This window comes from Brachycentrus maculatus, unplaced genomic scaffold, assembly GCF_059751285.1.
Source record: "Brachycentrus maculatus isolate JH-2025_06_01 unplaced genomic scaffold, ASM5975128v1 h1tg000180l, whole genome shotgun sequence".
Lineage (NCBI taxonomy): Eukaryota > Metazoa > Arthropoda > Insecta > Trichoptera > Brachycentridae > Brachycentrus > Brachycentrus maculatus.
This window is the reverse complement of record NW_028280931.1, coordinates 556063-575774: the sequence shown is the minus strand read 5'-3', so window position 1 is coordinate 575774 and position 19712 is coordinate 556063. Positions and strand designations below refer to the sequence as shown.

The window sequence follows — 19712 nt, the reverse complement described above, 5'->3', positions numbered from 1 at the left end:
AATACTTGTTCATAAATCTGGATTATCTCCAATTATAGACCATTTTATTTTTAAATATATGCAATATTTTTCCAGAATTACATATTTTACAAACTGGGTGCCTGAAAACATTTTGAGTGTATCCAAATCGTTTTTCACAAATCTGGGTTTCTCAGTTTTTTACATAAAAAATGTAAAAATAATTTCTTAGCGGAGAAACCCAGAGTTTTGAAGAAGGATTTGGATATACTCTAAAAATTGTGACTAAAATAAATTCTACAGGGGATGCGAGTACGATATTTTTGCATTAAAAATATTCAACTATTGTATGGAATTTGTAGATTGCTTCACTATACCACAGAGCATGGTTAAGTAAGTATGGTGTATTACCAACAACAATACTACAAGTCTGGCCGGCGCGCTGCTCGCATACATTACACTAGATTTATGGCGGAATCGTTTTTGGTGGTCTTTATTTACATTCGGCCTGACCTGCACTATATTACATATTGCGGCTTTCCTGTAAACGTGTTCACATTCATTTTAAACATCGCTGGTACTTTATTTAATTAATTCTGCACAAATATTTTTGGCGCATTTATTTGGTTGACGTTACGGTTTCACGTATCAAAAACATACGTTGAAAAATATTTATATGATTTTTTTTATTGAAATCGCAACATAGATGAGAAGTATATTTGAGGTGGGAATATGGAAGTCTTGGGATTTAAAGGGGTTTCGACTAGTCAATGGCTGGTTTAAGTGTATTTTTGAACTCTGAAAGCTCCGCCACATTCATAGGTCCAGTAGAGAAACTTTTGATTTCCATTAGGACCCATCCATTTAAAAAAATATATATAAAAATCTTATAATGATATTTTTTCTTACAACATGCGGAGTTTTTCACGGTAAAAAAAATATGTATACACTGTGTAAAATTCAACATTCTACCCACGTTTGACCAACACATTACTTCAATTTTGGAATTTTTTTATTTATGCTCCAATTGAAAAGCGTTACTTCATGTTACTGTCAGCGAGATCTATAGTTGCGACATCATAGTTGTAAACAGAAAAAATCATAAAATGAATATCTTCATCGACTCGTTTATCGAGATATCAATAAAAATATTGATTAAAAAAAGATTCGATTCTAAATTCGAGAAAGGCCAGAATTCGTTAACAAAAATTTAGACACTCTAAATATAACAAGCAATCGATATACATATATATTTCTTAAGTGTGTCGTTGACATTTCAATCATAAAATTATCTATCTTGCAATCGTGACTTATCAATGCGATTTCATTTCTAATTAAAACGATAAAACGAGGCATACTAAAATATGTTCATACGTTGCGAATTCTCGGTTGAATTATTTTGAATTTATTTTTATATTGTGTACCATATTTTATAATGTACAAGAAAATCATTTATCAAAACGTTTATTAATATTAACGTCGCCCTATAATAAATATTTTAACTAGTTTATCGTGTTTAATAATAGCATAAATTGTGATACAGCAATATTAAATTACATTTGGAAATTTATTTGGGACTTTTGTCGTAAATTACTACCTAAAGAGAGCAACTCTGATAGTATTGGGGAAAGAGAGATAGTGGAAATGATTAAGCTAACAAATTCATTTTTATATTTTTTCTTCTAAGGATCATTTCACTCCCACTTTCATTTATAACTACTGGTGGACGATCATTCCACGCGATCGGTCCCTCAACAGCAAAGGCAGCCTCGCCAAATTTAATTCGCTGGTTGCGAGCTGGTAATATCACTTTACCAATAGCAGTTGTAGCTGCAATCGCCTCAATAGGCGTGAGTCTTCTATCAAACAATTTGTCTGGAATACACAGGTCTTTTAGATACTCTGGAGCCTCATTTTGTAATGATTTATACATTAGTAGACAGAGTTTATACTCAACTCTTTCAGGAAAGCGTCTAGTGCAGTTGGTGAAGTAGTGGGGTGATGTGACTGAATTTAGAAATTCTAAAAGTTAGTCTCGCTACTGCGTTTAATACTGATTATAGTCGAGTCATTATATAATACGTTTGTCGTAATCGTTATGTTGGCTTATTAAATTTATATGAAAATCAATTCATATGCTATGAAATGATTAGAATTGAGGTGTTAACTAACATATCGTAGTCGTACAGGAGAAAGTGACCAACTGACAAAACGTAAAATGTTCAGGAGGGCCATTTAAGTCACTTTTGCTTGGCAAGAAAATAAACATCAATGCAGTTAGTCATTTTTAATAAGTCAATATATTATACTTCCAAGTTTAAAATCCGTTGGGATTTTATCAGCGCAATATTAAGCTAGTAAGATATCAAATAGTCAATGATCACGTTTTTGTAAATAAATGCACTTGGTCACTTTCTCCTGTATGACTACGATATGATAACAATAAATTTTATATACGAGTATACACGCAATGATAAATATTTCAATGGAAAATAATGTAAGTTAATAAAGAAACACAAAAAAAATTGTGGTAGAAACAAATAAGTAGGTACCTACTTCTTAAGTATCCATTTAAAAAAAATCAGTGCAAGATATACAATACTTTGTATAATAGTAAACAACTTGTTTTAAAATAAGGTTTTATTGTGTTTTCATTCATAACATTATTGGTCAGGTTGTGGAAACACATCTTAGAAGAAAATTTAGGATATCCGATGTGAAACGTATTCGACACACGGGATGTTGGTGTTTTTTTATGGCATACCCTTATTATTCTTTCAATCTAATCTTTTCTCCGGAAGAGGTAAACTCCCTTAAATATGTTTCTAAGCCCTATCCAGTACACTCCGAGTCCCCCAGGATGGGTTCGATACTTGGGCTAAAAAGGCTGAAGTGTTCTTTAAAGGACACCTTTGTTGGACGTAAACCCCAAAACGGCCTCAGGATACAGGACTTAGGGCAGAAGAAACCCTCGAGTTTTTAATGCCTTTTTTACTATGCAAAACTGTACAAATAAAGCTTTCGATGTGACGAGTTATTGTCACTGAGAAGAAAATAAACATCGTTTTCCAACCCTCGGAGTTTGAATGAATAATAAATAGCTCAATAGTGACCTAAATAGGTCATGGCAGTTCAAGCGGCGCTACGCTATTGTATGAATATCATACAGTATTTATTATGTCCCTCGGATATAACATTATTCTTTCATTGCAATTTATTGTGCATAGGGTAGTATTTTATTTATTTCAAACAATCATTTGTTTTTTTTTTTTGCAGAGACCCACCAAGCCACTTTATGTGTCTTGTCGGTTCTTTTTACATAGGTTTTTTTTCTTTTGATCGTTTTTATCTATTTAAATATAATGTACACACAAAAAATCTAAAATATAAATAAATTTACAATTTTCATAGTATTAACTCTTGATGTTTTACCCATTCCTTTATTTTGCCTATCCTTGCCTTTTGTGTATCCAATTGATGAAATATTGATTTAATCGTTTATTATATGAAGACAAGCTGATCATTTTCGCGTTTGAGGTTCCAATTTAAAGACATCTATGGTTTAAATGAGTAAGTTTTTTTAAATGATGAAACCTATGAAAATGTTATGTGTGAAAATAATATTTTTAGGCGTCTCCTTGTATATTATCTAATTCGAGAGGAATCTTATGTACATATTTCACGAAGGTTTCTGCTAGTCAAAACATATAAATTTCAACCTTAGATGTTGACGAATAACTAGCAAAAGTAAGATCTTTTCAATCGAAGCATAAATATAACTTCTGAGATTGATTAGCGGGGTTAACAATCATGGGTTGAATATCAGATGTGTAAAAAGTGATCACTTAAACCTCAACATGATTAGTTGTAAACCCTGTAAGTACCCAGACATCCATACCTTTTTTTCATCAGTGTTGACATATCAATAAAAAATACGTTTTCACACTGATATATTTTTTTCATTCAAACCCTTATCCGCACCCCAATGGTGCATAGGGCACTGCATCATATTAACGCAGTGTTATCTTGATTGTTAACACATGAACGAAAGGTGATTAACCCTCCGCCTCAGGTACTTGGCCAGGGTAATATTGAATAAATATTAGAGTGAAAAATCACTTATATTTATTTGACCTCCCTCCTGAGAATCGAACCCGGGATCTCCAGTACGGTTGTCGAGCATGCTGACCATTACACTACGGAAGCGGATATTATACAAATGTATTAAAAAAGTAAATTAATAAGATATAAAAAATAATAAAATTTATACGCGAAAAAAAATGCAGTCAATCTAATTCAGCATATTAAAAAATTCACAAGATATCTTTTCATACTGATATTTTTAAGGTATGAATTAAAAAAAAAAATGCGAAAACTAATAAATCTTATACTCGAGAAAAAAGTGTAGTCTCCCGATTCAGCATACCTATAAATCCATTTTCACGTCTCAAAGTTAACGATAAATAAAACGAAATCTAATAACAAGCTCCACTTTAACACGTACCGCGCAGAAGAGCATTTAAAATTCCATTCTAGAAGATCCTTTTAGACACAAGTGTAGAAACAATTTAGTTTGGATATCCTCATGAGGAATTATTAAACTCAGTAAGTAACTGAATTGAAATATAAATTTTGGCGAAATAACACTGCGTTTATATGATGCAGTGCCCTATGCACCCTCGGGTTTCGGATAAGGGTTTGAATGAAATGAAAAAAAAATGTATTAAAAAAACTAAATATCTATGAAAAGAGTTTATGAGGTCATTTCAATTGTGTGACAAATGTTATAAACATATACTTTATTTCATGCACGTTTCTTATGTTCTTTTAAAAAATTTTCAAATCCAAAATATTCTAGTATCTGGGGCTATCCTTTTTTTAATATTATCACAAGTTAAACCAGGTCACTCGCTGCTGTGGGGCAATCTGGTAAAATGGAAAATAAAGAAACGAGAAAGCATACATTTATTTCATGTTTAATTTAACAATACTTGTGGGGGTAAACAATATGTATTTTATCAGCAAGAAGCAAAGGACAATGTTAAGTTTTGCGTATATTGCTGTTACGTACAATAGATGGCACTGCCATTGCAGTTTTATTTTTATTTTTCGGAAACATGTTTAGACCTGTCACAGATAAAACATCTGCGTTTTCGAATGCAACATTGTGATTTAATTTCAAAGCTCTCAGTACAATAAAATAACTTTTGAGATATAATCTATTGAAAAAACGAATATTTACAATTATATTGTATAAAGGCATAAATGTTTAATCTATTATTACGGCCAGTGGTCTCAGGTATACCGATGCCCATTAAACGCTTGATAATGCGGTTTCCGTGAGAATATCGAGAACGCTTGGTTAAAGAAGGCGGTTCAAGACTTTATGGAAATGATCACGCCATATTTCCTTTATGCATTGAATTCGATAACACTCTATTTGAGCTTTTTATAGCTCCCGTGAGCTATCGGGTGTTTTTGCATTTTTTTCATGTAATTTTAAATAATTTCGCGTGTCGTTATACATTTAGTGATTTGAAACAAAGTAATATAATGAGTTGTGAAATGGAAAATTACAAAGTGAGTGCTTTAAATATATATTAGTTCAATTAATGCACCTCAACATTGTTGGATTCCATATAAAAGTATAATATTATATTGAATTACGAGTGAAAATCTGGTAAATAACGAATTTGGTTTCTATTTTCTCTTAACAATATTTTGAATGTTTCGAAATACATAAAAATAAATCTAGATGTTCTACGCTTATGAATTATTTTTACAAAATGTAAATATAAGTCATACGTGGTGAAAATCTAGATTTGTGAAGAAGTATTTGGACACCTTCAAAATGTTGTAAATATAAATAACTGGGCAAATTATAATCTACATAAAAAAATTAAAATCATTTTTCCAGATTTTTCTCAGTAAGTATGTGAATATAATTCGGGGTTCAGATCTTGCATACGAATGAAACAAATCTTTCTTCAATCCAATATAGATGAATATTGTGAATTAATATCTTCTGTGTTAGGAGATTGGTCAATATTTCTTGAAGTTCCTAAATTTTGAGAAGAGTGGTTATAACAAGACGATAATAAATAGATTTATATTATCCACTGACACTTCGTGATGAAATTGCATTTTAATATATTATTAAATTAAAACCAATATACCAGTCTGATGATGTCGGTAACGACGAAACCAGGTCGCTGTTCAAATAAAAATATAGTGGAAAAGCTAAAAATATTGGTTTTAATATAATAATATATAAAGATGATAATTCCTTATCGTCTAGTAAGAGAAACTTTAATTTAGTTCTAAGACTATTGTTTGGAGCCCGTATGCGTAAAACCCATTGAACACAAAGAAAAACAAAAATTTGATATTCCTATCTATGAAAAAACGTAATATTTGCTATAAAAATACTTTTAACTTCCATATTTTTCTTCATTTATGTTGAGATGTCAAAATATCCATTTTCTCTGTTAGTTTTATTTTAAACGAATTAAAGTTTGAAGAAAAATACGCAGTTGTTTCATTGAAAATTAATAACGGAATTTCGCTAAATAGTGCCTCTACCGTTAAGGGAGTAGGTACAATTTCTTCACAGAACCCTTACTACCTTTGTAATTATTCTTCGAGGGAAATTTTTATTACACGGAGACACAATTCTCCTCATTCAGAACAGACTATTATTCATTAAAACATTCATGAGATCCTTAGAATTCCAGCAGACTATTACCCGATTACTCCATTTATCAACACGGTGGTAGTAACGACACCTCCGCTAAGGAGCGAATCGTTTATCATACAAAGTACGTACGCAGAAAAACGGTATGAAACCCTTAAGAAGAAAAAAAAACGTGAAAGGTAATCGGGTGCACGTCCTCATAAATTTTGCTCACACAATTAACTGCCCTATAAATAAACAGCAAGTAAACATGTACTAGTGGCTACAGAGCATCGTATTCTATGTATACTTTTAAAAAAAGTGGTAGATTAAACTAAATTTGAGACAAATCTTCGTCAATATACTCGTGAAATATTGATTTATTGTACCTATTGTATTATACTGTAAATTTTGTTTTGTTTCTATGGATCAACACCATTAATTAATTATTTACTATACACATTTGCCACCATTTTTTTTAGATATATGAATAGAATATGCTATAAGTCCTTATACAAATCAGCAAAGGATTTTTTATAGGAAACTAATTAATTTTAAATAATGTTTCAAGTAAGCCAAAATAAATATTTCAAATATTTTATCCACGATGATTATATGAACGTTAAGTGATGGACTATAAATGAAATACTTCGTAGGTACTCATATAAAAAACAAGGTAATTTTGTAATATTTCTAATTCATTTAACATTTATCCGCTCCCTGTGGTGTATAAAGCACTGCATCCTATCAACGTGATGTTAGCATAATCGTTAATGACTAAAAAGTTGAGTTAAATCAGTCTTGCGTTAAGACACTAGTGATAAATTAAATGATATTAAATAAATAAGAGAATGAAAAAACGAGATTTAAAATTACATCATGTATGTAAGTACTTCCTAGAAAATAATATTTTAATAAAAATATTTTTATAATTTAAAAAATTATAAAATGAAATATTGCTTTTGATATAAATATATGTACGATATAATATAAATAATATATGTACAATATGATATAAATAACATGTACGTAAATATAATGTACGACTATCTGTGATTAAAAAAAATCTAGTTCAACAAAAAAAAATCATTATTCGTTACATATGAGAAGTAACTATCAATTTCAGAGACCATAGTAAAAAAAATATACAAAAAAGGCTATCATTTATATATATATATATATATATATATATATATATATATATATATATATATATATATATATATATATATATATATATATATATATATATATATATATATATATATACATAGAACACGAAGGAAGTAAGCCTTAGAAGGTTGTTATAAAATGTGAAAAAAAAATAAACGAGGTACTAAGGTGTCGGCGGCAAACGATAGCAAATTATATTACAGGAGGAAAAGTAATAAAAGAATGTATCCAATAGACGAGGGTGAAATTAACATAATTTATTTGTATAATTCATATCTGAAGCAATAACTTTGCGATTTTTCATGTTATAATTAAAATATAACCTTTTTTAAATCACTATAAATATTTTATTATAATTTAATTATGAAAATTAAGAAAAAGAAGCAGAGGACGACCGAGGAAAACTTGGCACAATCAGGTATGTCAAATACTTGAAAGCGGCCGGGTCAGGAGTCGTAATAATCGTCGGGTATGTATGAGGAGATGCATGAATGTAGAAGAGGCAAAGAATGTTTGCAAAGACAGAGTGGTGTGGCGTTCGATTCTCTCTGCCTACCCCTGCGGGGAAGCGGCGTGATGGTTAGTTAGTTAGTTAGTTTAATTATGATGTCTGCTGGTTCCGAACTTTTTGGAAACCGGTAACATTATAAACAAGTTACAATAAATTATTCATAGTGATTATAAAACAAAGTTTTATTTTAATTATAAAATTTATTTGAATATAAAAATAAAACAATTGTGTGAAACCACTTTTGGGTTACTCAAAAGTAGTCTTACACAAATGTATAGTAGAAAAAGATATTAACTAACGGTTCCAGATTCACCTGTAAATTATTTTGGTACATAATTTTTACAAAAACCTATTTCTAAATTAAAAAATAAATAAAGTCATCACTATAAATTATGTGTAATTACAATTTTTATACATTACTTGAATTCTTTCAGTATAAATTCAAGTATGGTCATCAAATATTAATCGTCGCGTAATTTGGTTTATTTTGAAGAAAATCCTTGTAGATACTGTGACACAATGTTGCAACCTTGCCCAAGTAAAATTAGAAGCGAGAAAAATACAAAGAAGTTTTTCAGGTGGAAAAATATTCGGTCTTAAGGAAGTGGCATTCTGTCATTGCCAAAAACACTGCAAGATTCATATCTCTTACATTGGAATCGGAAATGACCCGTTTTCTTAAATTTTTACAGTACTAAATCTCCTCTTCAGACAGATCATGAAAATATCACAGATTTATTTCAACTCCTGTCCGGCAAATGCTTTAAGGTGGAAAATAGTGCCAAAAACACACTTATATTATTTATTGATTTGGTATTAACTTTGTGGAATAACACGATGATTTAATATGAAAATAAAACAATTATTCATATAAAACCACTAACACTCTTTAAAACCCAGACTTCCATGTTCTGTTTCATCTTTGTTGAGATGTTAAAATGTAAAATCAATAAATAAAGTGAAGAAAATCCAGATTTTTTAAATTCTAAAGTGAACAAGTATTAAGATAGAAGAAAGGATGTGGTTGGTAATAGAAGCAGAGAAAGAAAGAGGAAATCTTGGTAAGAAAAGTATTTTAAAAACTTGATATTGGTTAGGTCAGAAGTCGGAATAATCGGCAGGTTACTTATAAGGAGATACACGAATGCGGTAGAGGCGAAGATTGTTTTCAAAGACATATTAGAGTAACGTTTCATTCTCTCTGCGTACCCTTGAGGAGAAGCGGCGTGATGGTTCTTTACTTAGTTAAATTTTCGGTATAACGCAATTTTCTTATCAAATAATCTACAACTCTCATTTTACAATAAGAAACGTCTAGAAGATAGAGGAAAGCATTTTATCTGGTTATCAAGGTATACCAAAAAAATATCAAAACTAGAACATTTAAAAAAATATACAAATGTTAAAATAAACATAGGTACACGGAAATCCTTTTATAAGCTTCATCCTAGCCGCATGAGGCGGATCTCTAGAGACGAATAAAGTGGATTAAAGAGCCGATACGCTAAGCATATGCTTTAAAAGAATCACCCATAAATCTCATATTGTCCAGTTAAGACTACAAATGAAGGTTTCGCTTCCTCAGGGGAAATTACGGAGTCCATTGACCGCTCCACCGAATTCATACACTTAAACCTTTGAGATGCGCATACATGGGAGGTATTCAAAATTACGTTTAAATATCTCCGTTTGTGATTTTGGAGTCGGATAAAATAAAATAAAATACCCATAAATTTACAAGATTTTGATTGTGTTCAAATATGTATGTGTTAACAAATCTAGATAATGGAGTTATTTTATACATTTTTTGCTATCTCAACATGGAGGAAGAAGAATATAAGAATATTCATAAAATAATATATTTATAACGATATAGGAATATAAAAGAAATAAGAATTAGAAGAATGTACGAACATTTAAAGGGCTGAAGATCAATTCTACACTGTTGACTGTTGAACCAGCCTATGATGTCGTAAGCCCCGTAAATGCCCAGACTTCCATATTCTTCTCCATCTATGTTGAGATGTCAAAAAATGTATTCATAAATTATATAAATAAAATGTATATGAATGTGAATTGCTCTATTCTAAAGAATTATTTGAATATAAATATGAATCTTTTTTCTTGCAACGTTATAAATTAAAGTACGTTTTTCAAATTAATAATGAATGAATGAAAGAATACTGAACGTTACACATGTGCATAAAGTGATCACTTGTGCCAGCCAAACGCCAGGACGTAGGCCTTGGAATACTCAGACTTCGGTTTTCTTTAGTTTTAAAACGACAAATGCTTTAATGCTTTATCTCAAGTTAAGATATCTATAAAATACTATAATTAACCATCCGTGGGTTGAATAATATACTGAATGATAGAATATACAAATGAAAATGTGTTAATAAATAATCAAATGGTTAAATAGAATTGTTTGAATGTTATTCCAGGATCTCCCTCTTAAGAACTGTATGTTTAGTTTGAATAAACTACTAGTATTATATTGGTTTATACTACTAGCATAATGTGTATAGTCTGCAGATTTCGTATGAAGGATAGCGAAAACCCATTCACATTCTCTATAATTGTGACGCACACCCTCACAATCGAAGTCACATCCTTGGAGGGCCACTACCGGATTCCGAGAAGGTGAAGCTTCTATCATCAAGATAGATCGTGAGTTATATGACTCACGTAGGTCTTGAGAGTGACTGCTTTGACACAGAAGGGGGTCACAAAATACCTTATCTTTCAAAGATTGATATAATACGGATAATCAATAGTGGGCACAACGGTGAACGTTACACAAGTGTTTGAAGTGATCACTTTTTAAAGCGGCCAATCCCAGGTTTTTAGTCTTAAGATACTCAAACTTCCATCATCTTTAGTTTAAAAATAATTAAATTGCCTCAAGTTGTAACATAAACCTTATATACAAATTAATATGAGGTTTTGAGAATTGCGCCATTAGCATACCAATTTTGTGAAGTGTGTTTTATAATAATAATTTAATATTATAAATGGAAATTTAAACTATATTTTTTTTATATTATACTTTATTGAAATGATATTGATGACCATTTCAAGCCAAAAATGTCACACGATAAAAAGTGAATAGCAAAACATAATAATAAAAAATGCATTCAATTTGATATTTCTAGAAATTTTAATATAAAAACTAGTTTTACCAAAATGAAAACAAGTTATTTTATCGTAAACACAATGAAGGCTTTATTTTATCTTTCTTACAAAATAAAAGTTTTAATATTAAAATGAAAAAAGGAGGAAAAATCGAATCAAGCTTCAAAATATTTCCAATAAATATTTCATTTGGAATTTCATTTTCGTCATTGGATATCGGCAATATTGGAAAATTATGTTATGTCTCGGTTGGAATTTATTCAGAGAAATATTTTGAAAAATTGTCCGAGCGATAAATGTAACAGAACGGTGACATGTGAAATTCCCAACATTAAATGACAGGACAACTGACATTCAAAGAATTGCGTTGATTTTTAAGCGTGGAAAACAAAGAGAAATATAACGATATATGTATTGGGTCATATAAAAAGTCTGTGCGGTTTTTTGGAACATATTTGAAAAAAAATTTTTTTTGTTGAAAATCAAATTTAATCAAGTATATATTGACCACTATTATTTGTGACCTTTTGCCATTTTTCGGGCAGCTTCATAACTCTATCGGAATAGAACTTCTGTGGTTTATCATCGAAAAACTTGGCCAAGTGATTTTCGGCGGCTCTTCGGTCGACCAATTTTTTACCATCAAGAGATTTGTACAGAGACCAAAACAAATAGTGATCAGACAGTGCAAGATTCAAACTATATGGTGGATGCATCAAAACATTCCAAACAAGTAACATCAATTAGTTCAGAGTCGTCAAATAATATATTAAAGTATGAAATCGTAATTGGATGGAATGATTTTTTAAATAAAGTTTTGTAAGGCACAATTATTTGAGAACGTTCGTAAGTTTTTTGTAAATTAGTATGATAGGTGTATATAATTCATTGTAAGAAACACTAAAAGGTACATTACAAACCTCGGTTCTTTTCAAGATTTTACTAGCGATATATAAATATATATATATATATATATATATATATATGTATATATATATATATATATATACATATATATATATATATATATATATATATATATATATATATATATATATATATATATATATATATATATATATATATATATTTATATATATATATATATATATATATATATATATATATATATATATATATATATATATATATATATATATATATATATATATATAAATATATATATATATATGTATATATATATATATATATATATATATATATATATATATATATATATATATATATATATATATATATATATATATATATATATATATATAACGTGGTAATATTTTTCTTTATAAATTGGGTGTAAATAATATGTAAAGTGGGTGTATAATAATAAAATAAACAATGTGTTGCTTTGTAATTAAAGAAACGACAATAAAAGTTTATTCTTAATTAATCTTTACAATAATTTTTATATCTATCTGATTCTGACAGTTAACAATATTATCGGTCTTTTGTTTTTTATCGGTTTTAAGTCTTTTGTTTTATTCTGAGCGACGCATGCGACATCTGGTGGTAGAACTGTTTTATGTAGGTACTATTTGTAAGTACTTAATAAAATGTATAGGTAGGTACCTAGTTATTTTATTACATATATATATGTATATATATATATATATATATATATATATATATATATATATATATATATAAAAATATATATATATATATATATTTATATATATATATATATATATATATATATATATATATATATATATATATATATATATATATATATATATATATATATATATATATATATATATATATATATATATATATATATATATATATATATATATATATATATATCACGATATTGGGAGAAGTTACCAAATACCCGGAACACATATATTTTCCGAAGACATTCATCATGTATAATTATTTTTAAACCGTACCATTTAGGTACGGTTTGTTATTTAACTAACACGCACATGCGTAGCGTTGTTTTTTGTATGAAAATATGTACAATTATATTATTTCTAAGGCAGACACGATATTGAAGGGGATCAACATCCAGGGACGGAAACAAACATTTTAGCGCCCAAGCAGTCAGTATAGTAAATGGGGCCTTGATCTTATTTAATCAATTAATTGTTTTAGGGCATGTCAATAAGGGGTTTTACTTGTGTATATGACTAAAAAAAATATTTTCTCATATTCTCAAAATAAATAACATTAACGCTTATTTAAAACAAATTTCGGAAAAAAAAAGTTTCGAATTTCTTGTCTCTTTGGGACTTGAACCTAATTTGTAAGGGAGCTGAGAGCTGACAGAAAAGTCTGGCGGTAGTATTTATTTAATTTATTGGTACATACGTCTATAAGGCCTTTACATATACAATATAAGGAAATAGTTATGAATAAACAGCTATATAATGGAACGTTAGTGCATGACACATTATAAAATATAAAGATAGAAGGGCAAAAATAATAAACAAAGCATAACAACAATTACACAAATAAGTGTAGAAAAAAAAAGAAAAAAAAAACACTCAAAGCCATTAAAAACATTACACTCAAATATCAATCAAATTCAGGGACAACAAACACTGTTATTTAAAATGGGTGAAACCAGTGCTAAATACATCTAGGTACCATTTGCGAGAAATTGGATTCTACGCATGTATACATAGAAGTAAGAAACGTTTTCCACCATTAACACTGTTAAAAGCCTTGTTTTGAAGAAAAAAAAAACTGTTAATTAATTCCAATTGTGAAAATGACACATTTCTTTGCATTTTAATATTTTAGTATATCCTTTTTTCTAGATTTTTTTTACTATGCTCAGCCAAAATCACAGGCCCCCACGGGATGCGCCCCGGACGCCTGCCACGCGCGCCCACACCTTGTTCCGCCTCTGTCATTCTCAATCATGAGTGGAAACAGAAGAACCTATTTGAGGATGAAACTCAAGGTTAGAATGTGAATAATAAACAAGCACGACTTAATGGAGATTGTCAAATTTTTTTTATTGCTTCATAATAATAGACACTTATATTATTTGGTGGCATATCCAAATGAGTGGTTTCTTGAAATTGTTCATTGAATAAATAACAACACCATATTTCGTACGTTTTATGAAATACATAAAGTATATCCAACTATTTATTGTTCAGATGATGAAAATTGACCAGTTTAAGTGTGTACGAGTATCATTGAACGAATTGGCCCTACCCATGTTTACAGTTATAATGAACACTCTTCTTTGTATACAAGTAAAAATATAAATGTTCGTTTGTTCAAAACATAAAATGTTTCAAAGTTATTCACCGATAGATTTTTTAACCAATGGCAGTGCCATCTGCTGGACGTAAGGGTTACTAACGTAATACGAAAAATAATTCATGGTTGTGCACGTGCTTCTTGACAGTTGATATTACTTAGCAGTGTCAATGTGTCCAGCTGTTGAACGTAACAAAAACTCACGCAATACTTAATGATCGATCATGGCAGGCAGCGTGTTTCTTGACAGTTGTTATTACTAAGCAGTTCAATGTGTTCGGTCGCATTGTTTTTTCATTGATATTTATTATTTTCATTGCTTCACAACCATCGTGAAATAAAACATTTTAGAAAAATGTTATTTGTATTTTTTTCTTCTCCATTTGATCTCCGTCAGAGCCACAGCAACGTGTGCCTTAGTACGGCTAGTATATCATTGCTATTGTCCTCCTCTAAAGTGTTATGTGTCACATCCCAAATTCGATGCCAAAAGGGGTCAAAATAATCATGTTTTTTTTAAACACCCTCCTTATCATTCATCGTTCACATTGTGTAATACCAATTTAAGCATTTAAGTGGTATTACACAAAATCGACGATGAATAATAAGAAATGTGTTATTTTATCATACCACAAAGTAAATAATGATTTTAATATACTTAATTTTTTTTTCATTGTTTTTATTTTATTTAATCTTGGTCTCTCACCTGCAGCGCTCAACTGATCACCTCACCTTCACAAGATTGATGTTAATGATTAAGCTAACGCCGTATCGTTTATCGTAAGAGAATCTTCGTTCTTCAAACAAAGAGCTAGATTTTCCAGAGTTTTCAAGAAAACGAAATAACTTTTGGATCACCACTCAGCTGACAGGGGTGATTCGAGATCCTGGAAGAATCTGGGTTGCCAAGCAACATCACGTTTTCAATATTTTATATGTACATATACTCTACACAAAGCTTCTAGACACTGATCAGGCGTATAAAACAACTGACTGAAATTTAATCTATTTAATTACATATAAAATAATAACAACTGTAAAGTCTTCATACAGCTTTATGTTATTAAACTATTGGGTTTTGTCGTTATTGGTAAAATAAAACTACAAACGGAACCCCGGAAATCTGAAATCCCGGGTAATTTAAACAAGACAAAGTAAAACGAATGAAGGAAAACATTTAAAAAACACCCTAACATGGAACACATTTATAATTACAAAAAACAAATAAAAAGCACTAACACAGAACACATTTACTATCACAAAAAACATTTAAAAAACACCCTAACATGGAACACATTTATTATTACAAAAAACAGATAAAAAGCACTAACACAGAACACATTTACTATCACAAAAAACATTTAAAAAACACCCTAACATGGAACACATTTATTATTACAAAAAACAGATAAAAAGCACTAACACAGAACACATTTACTATCACAAAAAACATTTGAAAAACACCCTAACATGGAACACATTTATTATTACAAAAAACAGATAAAAAGCACTAACACAGAACACATTTACTATCACAAAAAACAGTTAAAAAACACCCTAAGACAGAACACATTTATTATTATATATTACCCAATTTTGTGTGTAATTATTAAAAAATCAATCAAACTAAAATTAAACGTTACAATCAAACTTTGATTTTCTGATTCTACAAGAGCTAATTGTACATTATTGTTTAAAAAAAAACACAAAAAAATAAAATTTGTGACAATTGTTTCGCCTTGTTATGATATTTTCGAACTAATATCTATAAAGTAGTAACTTAAGAATACGGTACTGTACGTCGTTCTAATTGCGGTGAAAAAGCTCTAAATAAAACAACAACAAAAAATCAATCCCTGTTATAGATTTAAGATTTTGAAGAAATGAACATTTATAGTTTTATTCATATAGATGACGATAGTAGGGACGAAATTAATTATTTGTAATGTAGGAACGTATATATATTTTTTTATTTCATTGATTGATTCGGCAGTCACTTTGTGGTAAAATCTATCCATTTTTAATTTAAGTTTTACTTAGTAAATACCACTTTTTCTTAAAATCTACTGTGACACGTGTTTCGTACGGTGTTTGAAAATTATGTGATATGCATCAAAACGCGTGTCACAGTAGATTTAAAGAACTTACATTTTAAATGTTTTATTTTTTCACTCATTTGATAAATAAAATAATATAAATAAAAAATTATATTCTGCATCATTTTCAAACACCATATGTGAAACTCATTCTTAATTTGAGAGTTGGGTCCTTGGGGCGTTGAAGGTTGAAGAGGGGGTAGAAGTGGTATTTTATTTTTATTTTTTAATTATATATTTTTTTATATATTTTTTTAAAATTTCTTATCAGTGGAAAAATAGACAATACGGGGGGAGGCTTTAGTTACCATCATATTGTTAAGTATGGGTTTATTATTATTTATATTTTTTAATTATTTTGGATTGCATAGAAACACATATAACAATGGATTTAAAAAAAAACTGAGGTATTTACTAAGTGAAACTTAAATGAAAAATGTATTTTTTTTATTAGGTTAGTCTATTATTACTGGTCATCTGATTCCATTGAATACCATGAAAAGTTCCCTTAAGTGTTGCAATTCCTCTCCTTGGGAATTAGGCTGCAGCGCTCTCATCTCGATAATTCAACATGAGAGATAGCCGTAATCAAATTACGCTAAACTACCGCCACGGTACTTCGCTAAACTCGGTGACTGTGAATAACAACCAGAGTGAGCCAGCTCATAGTTCCGTATTCATAATGCTTAAGCGTTGGTTATGGCAGATAATAAATCGATCAAACTCTCATTGTGAGATTCTGATTGGATAATATATTAGCGAGAAGTAAGTTCTTAAATTGGAAAATTCGAGTATTTTAAACTTTTAATTTACGTTTCTGAAGATGATTTATCAAAAGGAAAAATCTGCTTTTGCACGAAATCTTTTTGTAGCGACAATTTTTAAATCAGTCTGTAGGTAGGTGGGTTTTAATTTTAAGTTTTACTTCGCAAATACCACTATTTCTTTAAATCTATTATGAGACGTGCTTCGATGCATTCCACATCATTTATACTGGGAAGTGTTCTAAAAAATCTATTCTAAAATGGATAATGTAGGTGGATAGATGTGAAATAGTTTGCATCTTTCGGCCACGCCATATTTTATTGCATGTCTTAAACAATTTTGTTTCATAAAGTATTGTATGTAATTATTGCGAAATGAGCCCTCGGCTAGGAAAAACTAGGCATAATTGTAATTTATACTTTGTAATTATGCGAGCATATAAACATCTTAAAAAATCTATGTAATACTGATGTTACAATAATGGACAGAATGGTTAACGTCAAAAGTGACCATTTAATCCCGCCAAATGCCAGGTAGCAAGCTCTGGGATACTCAGACTTCCATCCTCGTAAAAACGATAGATGCTTTGTCTTAGACACCTTTCAAACATATTGAGAGTTAAATGTTTGATATAAAAAACGAAAATTATGAATAGTTTAAAAGAAAGTGGAAATAATTTACTCACAAAGCTTCTTCAAATTTCAATTCGTATCAAATCTTATCAATTATAATTTATGTATAAAAAGTGATTTGTATGGTGTCAGTATTTCTTTTTTTCTTCTATTTTAGTAAGGACTGTGTCCGGATATTCTTGGTGCCTGTTACTGGGAGGTAAATGTCCAGTTATCCCTCCATCTTCCTGGGGGTCTGCTGCCTGTTATACTAGTAGGTACATTCGTCTACTGCTATCTTTACCACTCGAACTCGTTCTGCCAACATAATCTCTCCAAAAGCGTCTTCTTTCTTTTCCCCATCGTACAACCTCTTCGACATTACAGATTCTCCTTATTACTCATTATGTTTCAATAATTCAGGAATTCAACAATCGATATAATTTTTATCTTGACTACGGTGAACACCGCAAAAAAAAAACTTAACGCATGCGAGTACACATAAGAAGCGCGCATTCTGTTTCGGATGAAATTTTCAAGGATTTACAAACACTCGTAAATTACTATAAAAACGTCGCGCGCCTCCCCAAAGTGGAAGCGACCCGCTGCGCCCCACTGCGCTCCGCAGTAAGTCGCGGAGTAATAATATGAATTCCCATATCAACTATTAATATAAGAGACACGAGTAGAAGTGGAATCTTGTAGCGAAAATGTCGGATGCTACAGCCCCGTCGAGAGGAGAACTTCCAAACTCGTGATTATGAAATATTATGATTTGTTATGCAATCACATTACGGAATAATTAGAATGAACGATGTAAACATTCTCGAGCTAAGGAAATCAGGGGGAAAATAGCCAAATGGACCATCATAATCGGAGAACGCACGTCCAAACATTTGAAAAAAAAAATTGTTGAAAGCCCTTCTTTTTAGTCTTCCATCTTCCACTGCTGGACCTCTACCGTATCTTTATAAAATGAAAGTAGTTTGCTTTTAATCAATTTTTAGAAGTACTTTTCTTCAATCGGTTTCCAACCAAAAATGGTTAAAAACAAAACAGTTTTATTTAATTAAGTTTGTAAAATGTGCTACAAAGTATTTGCAAAAAAACATTTAAGAAACTCTTCCGACTCCTTCCATTTTTTCGGTCTGTTGCTATTTGCAACTACAATAGTTTCTACCCCCACAGTGGCTATGCGTCAGACCATATTTTAGAGGTCTTTTGACGCCTCTTTTATTCTCAAAATCTCATAATTGTAGGGGTCCATCTTATGGAGTTCTTCTTGCAACATGTCCCGCTCATTACTTTCGAGTTACACTCGAGTTTTGAAAGCCCTTCTCGTATTAAACGATTAGTGTACTAACTTTGTAATACTAATGTTTTTTAATGATAAAAAAAATATTGCCCTTACATGTTTGACTGAAAATGAATGACGTAACTTGGCATTTTTCTTTGTTCTAATATATTTTATTATAAATCTTTGCATTTATTATGACCATATTATAATTACATATGTTTCCATGACATTTATTTTATTTTTATTTATTTTA

General features: G+C 30.0%; 1 protein-coding gene across 1 annotated transcript in view; it reads right to left on the bottom strand.

Annotated features, from left to right (window-relative positions):
* LOC148307969 (uncharacterized) overlaps positions 1 to 19712 on the bottom strand; it is a 416767-nt gene that overhangs the window by 97146 nt on the left and 299909 nt on the right. The gene's annotated exons all lie outside the window — the stretch shown is intronic.